The 8,609-nt window shown below is 37.0% G+C and overlaps 1 non-coding gene across 1 annotated transcript; it reads right to left on the bottom strand.

Annotated features, from left to right (window-relative positions):
• Window positions 1-3,398: 3,398 nt before the first annotated feature.
• On the bottom strand, window positions 3,399-3,471 carry TRNAV-AAC (transfer RNA valine (anticodon AAC)). The gene has a single exon. It is a non-coding gene; the product is annotated as a tRNA-Val (tRNA).
• Window positions 3,472-8,609: the final 5,138 nt, after the last annotated feature.

The raw sequence follows: 8,609 nt of genomic DNA, 5'->3' as shown, positions 1-8,609 counted from the left end.
ACAACCAAAGATTGAAACTTTTTTGTAAACTAAATTAATTAATGTAAGAACTAGAAATCAGGCAGATTTTAATAAACCGCTTTCACTATTGCTCTACATTAATTAACCTTAATAATTATCCATTCTAAAACATTTTAATTTTTATTTATTTCACCTAAATCTTATTACTTGTGCCATAGGTGATCTCCTCGAAGAAGCGACTTATAGCCAGTGAACATTGAATTTTTCTCCGACACATTCAATGTGAGAACATAACCAATATTATGATAAAGTATAGATATTGCACGTACGCACACGTAGTCTTCTAAACCAATCTAAACCAATTAACTCAATGAAGACATTGAGTTAATTGGTTTTAATCAAGGTCTACTAAGTATTCTTATTTCTAAGTACATTTTATATGAAAACGTTATATTGTACAATTACATGCTAGTATTGTAGCTGGTTCTTCATTACATCAACCAGCTACAGTATTACCAAGTTATTACATGGACCAATGTCCTAAAACGAAAACCGCGACAAGTCGAGGTGGTAATCAGGGTATGAGGCGGGGGGACGACCCGCACACCTTCACGTCACCCGCACTGGGTTAGCGCGTGGCGGGGCGTTCCCACTTCGATTGACATCTCGACCTGTCGCTTACTACTCGAGATACAGCCCTCTGTCTGTCAACAGGCTGCATTTCGTAAACCGTAACTGGCAGAGAATTGAAATTTTCACAGAATGTGTGTTTCTATTGCCGGTAGGTATAACAACATATAATAAAATTAAAAAATGGCCGACACGAAAATTAAAAAAAATAGAAAAGTGTTATTTTTTGTACGATGGTACGAAACCACTTGTGTGCGAGTCCGACTTGCACTTGACTTATTTTATTCTCTCCCCTTTCCCTCTATCCTTATCATTATGGTCTTTAGCACTTGGGCGTATCTTTGCAAGAAAGATACACAGTGATAAAGTTTGTCACGTCATAGGTGACCCAAAAAGTTCCAACACAAAAGACAATGTAAGTAAATCTGCCCGCAAAAACTTTTTTCTTGTCGCGCCCATTAACTTAACGGCTTACAATAAATCCTGGCGACTTTTGTTTCCTAGTCCACTGACACATTATTTAGAGGATAAAGAATTGCGCTAAAATTATTCTTAACTAGCTGATGCCCGCGACTACGTCTGCGTGGAATTAGGCTTTTTAAAAATCCCGTGGGAACTCTTTGATTTTCCGGCATAAAAAGTAGCCTATATCACTCTCCAGGTCTTTATCTATACCCATGCAAAAAATGACGCCAATCCGTTGCACCGTTGTGACGTGATTGAAGGACAAACCAACAAACCAATAAACTAATAAACAAACACACTTTCGTATTAAGGGTAAGATTATTATACTTAGCTTGTTGTTTCTTTGTATCATAGACTTCTGCAAAGTAACGCCTCCATCTACATATCCAGCGCTGTGTTGGCAGCTTTGGGATTAGGTGGACTAAATACATCAAAAAGTCGCAGGGAACCATGACTGGTTACAACCAACAACCGTAGTTTGTCTCTACGAAATACTCATGCCAAAAGTGGACTTCTATTGAAGGACAAACCAACAAACAAAACACACTCTCGCATTTATAATAAGGGTATTCTTAATAACACTTGTGGTCACTCCCAAAGTATAGAGTTCTACAACTTTATATTTAAGGGTAGTCGCTGGATTCAGGCGGTGCAGACTGCAGACCGTGGCGTGTGAAAGTCGCTACAATGCGCTACAAGAGACCTATATCAAGCAGTGATAGAACATTGACAGCAAAACATCACAACATCACAAGAAAGCCATGCCAAAACCATTTGCTCACATCGTGGTAGTAGCACATGAGTAGATATTATTTTTATATTTATTTTATGGAAACAAGCAGTAATAATTACATGGATAGATAATACACATATAAAACACAATCCTAAATTTTCCCCAATGAAAAATTAACACTTATTACAAAATTTCCATCGCTATTCAGCGTGGCAATGCTGCTTGACCTTTGGCCCAGGGGCAACCAGGGCAGGACTTTTTGACGACATTGTTAGGTACCGAATAATAATTTATAATTAGTAGTTTTAAGAATTTTTGACATTGGTAATTGCATAATTATAACTAGGTACATACATTTAATTTAATAAAAATTCTATAATTTGTTACTACAAAATTATGTACTTAGTACCTAGTAGGTACAGATATTTATTATTTTAAGTATTGAGGTAGAAACGTATTATATTCAGCACTACATTCAGTCACGCTTATAGAACCCAAGTTTTTTATCATCAAAATGTTTGCAGTGAATAAAGGAAATAAGTTCCCTAGGCACTTATTTATTTTAAACGGCGCATTTAACTTTAAATATCCGCCACGGATGGTTGGTCTGCGAGTTGTTGAAGCGAATGATTTTCACGATTTTCGAACGAGTTGCGAGATGGAAATAATGCGAATTAAGTTCATTCACAAGTGTATTATTTTTTGAGATACTAGATAGGTGTCTATTTTTATTTTGCTGGTTAAATAATTATAATAGCTAGTTTTCCCTAGGTATAGGATTGTTTCACAGAATTTTGTATTGGAAATCTACCTTTAAAATTTACTTTTGGAGATGTCTCTCGGCAAGTTCAAAGGTCTTATGTAACGGATAATTCAAATGATAAAAAAGCTTGAAACCGTCTTGCTCTAACAGCTTTAATAGTTCTAATAAGTTTTAAGTTTAGTGATAAATGGGGTGATTAGCGTTTATACTATCGTGAGTGATTTCCATTATACATGTAGGAGAGCTAACTACTCGACTAAATACGTGAGTAAAGCCGATTTCTCCTACATGTATAATAAATGGTGATTATTATAATAAAAAAATTGTTTGACTTGTGGCCTGGCTGATTTTGTTTTGGGCTTCTCCTCAGACCAGGACGTGTTTGGAATCCTCGTACTTTCTAGTCCTCACCTATATTCACCTAATTGATTTTCAAAAAGTTAACATTGGTACTTATTCTGAGCACAACTAAATTTTAGAGTATTCACATCCTCTTCTTACTAATGTAATATGAAAAGGACAGACGCAGTTTGACAGTTTTAAATTTAATTTTTAGATGGTAAAACCCGTGATTTTAGCGCACAGTCGCGAGCCTGCTGTTTAAATTTGTAGCGTGCACTAAAATTTAGAGTCTTTAAATGTCAAGTTAATGTTCTGTCCCTTTTTAGCATTGTTAAAAAGAAAAGGATGCAGATACTCTAAATTTATTTTAGAGAAAGACAACGGAATCGCTGCCCTTGTTATCATACTTTGAAAAATAAACGATTTGATTATAATAATAATTTATTTTATTAGGTACTGAAATGAAAAATTACATTATCAAGTAAAAATTAGAAAAAAAACATATGTTTCCGCCCGGGATCGAACCGGGGGCCTTCTGCGTGTTAGGCAGATGTGATAACCACTACACCACGGAAACTTCATATGTGGTAGGTTATTTTAGGAAGACTTCAAGTAGTTTAGCATATTCATATTATAATAAATTAGTATGTACCAGTAGCCTTGACTTTATTACATAGGTACATTATCTTCTTATAATGTACCTAAATAGTTAAAATTACACAAAAACAATGTGCTTATAATGAAATACTTAGTTCCTCTACCATACGAAGCCGGGTGTGTCGTTAGTACATAAATAATACAATAAATAATTGCTATCATTTTAAAATTAACACCAAAATATAAAGAAGTTTTTAATAAAAAAATTACAAAAAGCGGTGAATGCCATGGTGAAATGTTGTTTAAAAATATATCAAAGCCCTGTTAATATCGCCTCATTCGCAGTGTAACACAATTAGACGGGTTGCCGGCTAGCTAAAAGCCCGTGTATAATAACATTATACTTTCGTTTTCGCCGAAGCGGGCGGGTAAATCAATTATACAGTCTCTAACAGTGATCCCAGGCGGCCGCAAGATCTTCAAGAGAGCTACCAGGGCTTTAAAAGCCGCAACAAACGTATTTCAAAAGGTATTTGTAGCTTCATTTAGGTATGCCGGCGCAACAAAATGCGACATTGCGGCATGCCACAGGGCCGTATCACTTACCTATATCACTACTCATATTAAGTATTAATGCGAAAGTGTGTTTGTTAGTTTATTGGGCCGCAACGGAGTAACAGGTTGATATTGATTGTTTAAGATGGATTTAGTTGAAGACCCATACAGAGACATATGCCACTTTTATCCTGCATAATAATCAAAGAGTTCCCTCGGGATTTTTAAATACACGTGGACGAAGTCACGGGCATCAACTAGTAAAATAGTAGGTAATTATAGACTGCCGCATGCTGCTTACGACCGCAAAATTAATTATTCTATTTGTAGCATGCCGCATTGTCGCATGTTGTTGCTTCGGCATACAGCCTTTACATATAATATTATGAAAAATATATTGAAACCTTTTCGATATGTTTCATGCGCTTTTTGCGGCTTGCGGCCCATACCTAGGCCTCATGTGAGTTATCTCACGGCTTACGATCACCTTAAATCAATTATACAGCCTCCACCCACTATATAATATAGAGCCAGGGCTTATCGCGTTTCAAAGGCCCTTGTTTGGGTAAGGGTGTTCAGTTTCATACTTCCAAGTTTCTAAATATCAAGCAAGATTATTGGATTTAATTTTGTTATGGATAAACAGATAAGGATATATCTACCTAATACAAAATACGTATAGATAAGAATTTAGATAAGTATAAATTATACCTATTTTTTGTATTAGGTTTATCATAAAATCGATTCTTCTTCTTCTTCTCGAGTCGACGGTCACCTCAAATACGGGTAGCCCAAAAAGCCGCAACCGCGATAGCTCAGTCGGTATAGCCTCGAGTAGCTCCTCGTTTGTGCAGGTTGTCGGACACGCAGGGCACGTGAAGGGCAGACTAGCCGAAGGATACAACCTCAGCTGGACTATCTGGAAGTCGCTCAACCGCCTCAGAGCAAAGTGGGGAAGTCTAGGGCAAACTTAGCGAGATGGGGGCTGGGGCTTCATCTCTGGGCATAAAATCGATAAACCGGTTGTATATTATCTAAAATAGGTTGTTGGTATTTGACAGTTTCCTAGACTTTCCTGGTGAATTGCTTTAAAATTCTATAGATGCTATAAAATCAGCTACCTAGGTATACTCTTTTGAAATTGCGTTTTACGAATGCAACGTTCAGTAGGTAATAATATGAAGTTCATATCATATTCAAGCAATTTCAATGACGTATACCCATAATCCATCGTACACGGAATTGAAAGAACGCATTTCAATAGGAAACAATGCTATACAAAATTTGAGCACAAACACTGACTCGCAAAAAATCCAAAACCCGTTCTACGTTGTCACCTCCAATCCACTTTCAATTAACGCGTCCAGAGGAGCGTTACGCCGCCTGCTGTATACGCCGTGTACAATTATAGGCTGGGGACACATTTTGTGACGTCCTTTAAAATCAAAGTGACAACTTAAAAGCTACAATTATTAGATTTGTCTGTCGTTTAATTTGCATCATGCTCCTGAAGTCATCTTAATGAAACAACTTATTGAATTTACGAATATCATGTTATAATATAATATTATTTATTGAAAAAAAAAAATATTAGGTACAAATTATGGCAAGATAAGCTTTGGCCTTATTATACCTTTTTTAAATTCCTATCGTGAGTGATTTCCGTTATAAATGTATATATAGATACATAGTAACATCGACTTACTGTTGACGTGAGTAGAGCCGGGAACATCTGGCCTTATAATATTATCCTATTTTCCACTTTTGGCCACTGTTTATTACAAAAAATTCTAAAAGCGTTTATTATTTGTGTATCATGAATTATCACCCCCTCACTTGTACTCCCAGCCTAACCGATTCCTCCCTCGCGTTATTCAAATATCTTTCAGACAGGGCAGATCGCAGGGTGCTAATTACGCGGCCTAGGGTGTCTACCTATTGAGAGCCTACTCGCTTCATAATGGCGGCGACACAAACATAACTAGCTTATCTATTAAACTTCTTGTAAGGCATTAAGGGGACTCAGTTCAGTGCTTTCTTCATACAAACGCAGGACGGAAATTACAACAATATACGATATTGTACGCACAAAACTAAGAATTATATCGATTTATCTCGTCATTATCTAGGTTTATTGATATATAAAACATTGAATAAAATATTGGTTTAAAAGTTACGAGGCTCAAAAGATTCTTATTTTAACACTAAATTAATGACAACTTTGGGCGTAAATAAATAAGATTAGGGATATGAAAATTCTAAAACAATTTATCATTAGACGTAGTTTATTTATTCATTAGTTGAAATAACTTTACTATGCAAACATTAAGTTTTTTCCCAAAAATACTTTTCCTAAGCCCTTTTCGCGCGCTTGATTTCAGTGAAAATCATCGTGCCTCTCAACTATCTCATATAATGTCAAGTGAAAAGCAAACATGTTACCCACGTGCACTGCCATTTTCGGTCGAGCGTCCTGCGTCACCTTAAATTATCAAAATACCTAATATGATGTCGTGACTATGAGAAGGTAATGTTAATAGTTTATTTTGTGTACATATACCTATACCACGCGACAAGTCGAGATGGCAAGGGGGGGGGGGGCGCTCCGCACAGCCCTCAGATTCATATCATGATTGATAACGTGCGGGTATCAATCATGGATAGCACCGGCCACGAGGAAGATCAGTTGCTTTCTGATACTCCTACCGAATAAAACCTCACGACGTTCCATCCGACCGCTGACAACGGAGCACAAGGGACCGACAACTCCTCGTTACTCCGCTTAGAAGGGGTAGGTATGGCAGGTTTTGACCCCAATCATCAGTATCTACGCGGCACTGGAACGATATAATTACTATATCGCATGGCAACATATCTTTGCCGGTAGGGTTAAAGAGCCATGGCCAAATACAGTATTCCCGCCACACCAGACTAGACCATTGACAATTTAGACATTATAAATTCCCAAAATTACCCTTGTGTGGAATAGAACCATGGAATTCTCACTTATTATCGTCCCACTATCTTATCATAGCGTCAGGGAGGTTGTCGAAATAATAATTAAATTCTTGGTTAAGTTTAGGAATAAAGCTTTATCAATGCAGCAATAATCACTCATTTTAACACATTATCAAGGAATTGTCGCGTTCGTAGAACCTTTTTAGTTAACCTAGTGACCTGTGGTAACCAGTTAAGCCTATGACAGATGTTTTCACGGCCCAAACGGCCATAAAACACGCAATTTTAACATAAATTGTCCTCAACGCATTTTAAAAAATCCACTCAACCACAGTGTGATTATATCAGTCACCTAACAGAAAAGTTTTTAAAGATATTTCCAATCACTTAAACGGGTGGGCCGTGAAAACATTCGCGTTGAATAAGTTTCTATCTTCTACAAAAATAAATAGGTATAAAATATATAGGTATAAGTAAAAGGAAAAGCTGACTGATCTATCAACGCACAGCTCAAACTACTGGACGGATTGGCCTGAAATTTTGCATGCAGACAGCTATTATGACGTAAACATCTGCTAAGAAACGATTTTTGAAAATTCAACCACTAAGAGGCTGAAATAGGGGTTTGTAATTTGTGTAGTCCAAGGGGACAAACCGCCACGTCATACAAGGCCAACGAGAACTGTGGTCGTCCCTTGAATAGCGCCATTTCAGAAAACCAGAGGTTGAAGCTGGCTTGAGAAACCTACGCAAACACAGGTGCACTCTCTATTTCCATAGTCTGATGGACCGGCAATCCGATACGACCAGAGAGAGATTAAGTGCAGAACCAACCGCTTTACGTACTTTCCGAGGAAGGAGGGTGAAAAACCGCCATCTTCCTAACTCTTTGCTAGTAGGTACTGAGAATTGCTTGACAAAAAACTCAATAGGTGAGTACCTTAATATTATTGGTCCGATTCAGGAATCGAACCCAGGACCTCGTCATTCGTAGCCGAATATGCTAACCACTAGACGAACAAAGCAGTCATAAAAATACAGTACGCGGCAGAAAATAGAAGGCGATAGCGGATTTGTAGAGCATTATCTCTGTCGTTGAAAGCGACAAAATGTCACATATGCATGTGAGTGACAGAGACAACGCTCTACAAAGTCAAAGCCGAAATGTCATTCTAAAGGCAAATGTACATCATTTTCTGCCGCGTACTGTAAGAATATTGCCACTGTTTTTTAAAACCTGTTGGCTGTTACCTACCTAGGTAGGTATACCTATATCATTTTATTTTACAGCATAGAAGATTCTTTCTAGGCTGTGACTTTTGCTTTTATCTATGGAATGACCTTGCGTGACAAATAATAATGCAGTATTGCGATAGAAAAAGTCTACACAATGGGGTCAGAGTAAGTTATTTATGACATTTCTGTGTTATTTACGCGGGATAAAGTAAATTGTAGTGGACCCATTATTACGATTATTTATAGATTACAATAATATAATCATTTTAGCGTGCTTACGAAAATAATTTTTAGGTAGTCTTAAAAGTAAAGCTTTCTAACCTTAAATTCCTAAAAAAAGTGAGATAATTATTTGTAACCATTTGTAAC

The sequence above is a fragment of the Maniola hyperantus genome, chromosome 2 (genome assembly GCF_902806685.2).
Source record: "Maniola hyperantus chromosome 2, iAphHyp1.2, whole genome shotgun sequence".
Lineage (NCBI taxonomy): Eukaryota > Metazoa > Arthropoda > Insecta > Lepidoptera > Nymphalidae > Maniola > Maniola hyperantus.
Note: the sequence above shows the minus strand (reverse complement) of the source record. Positions and strands in the feature narration are given on the sequence as shown.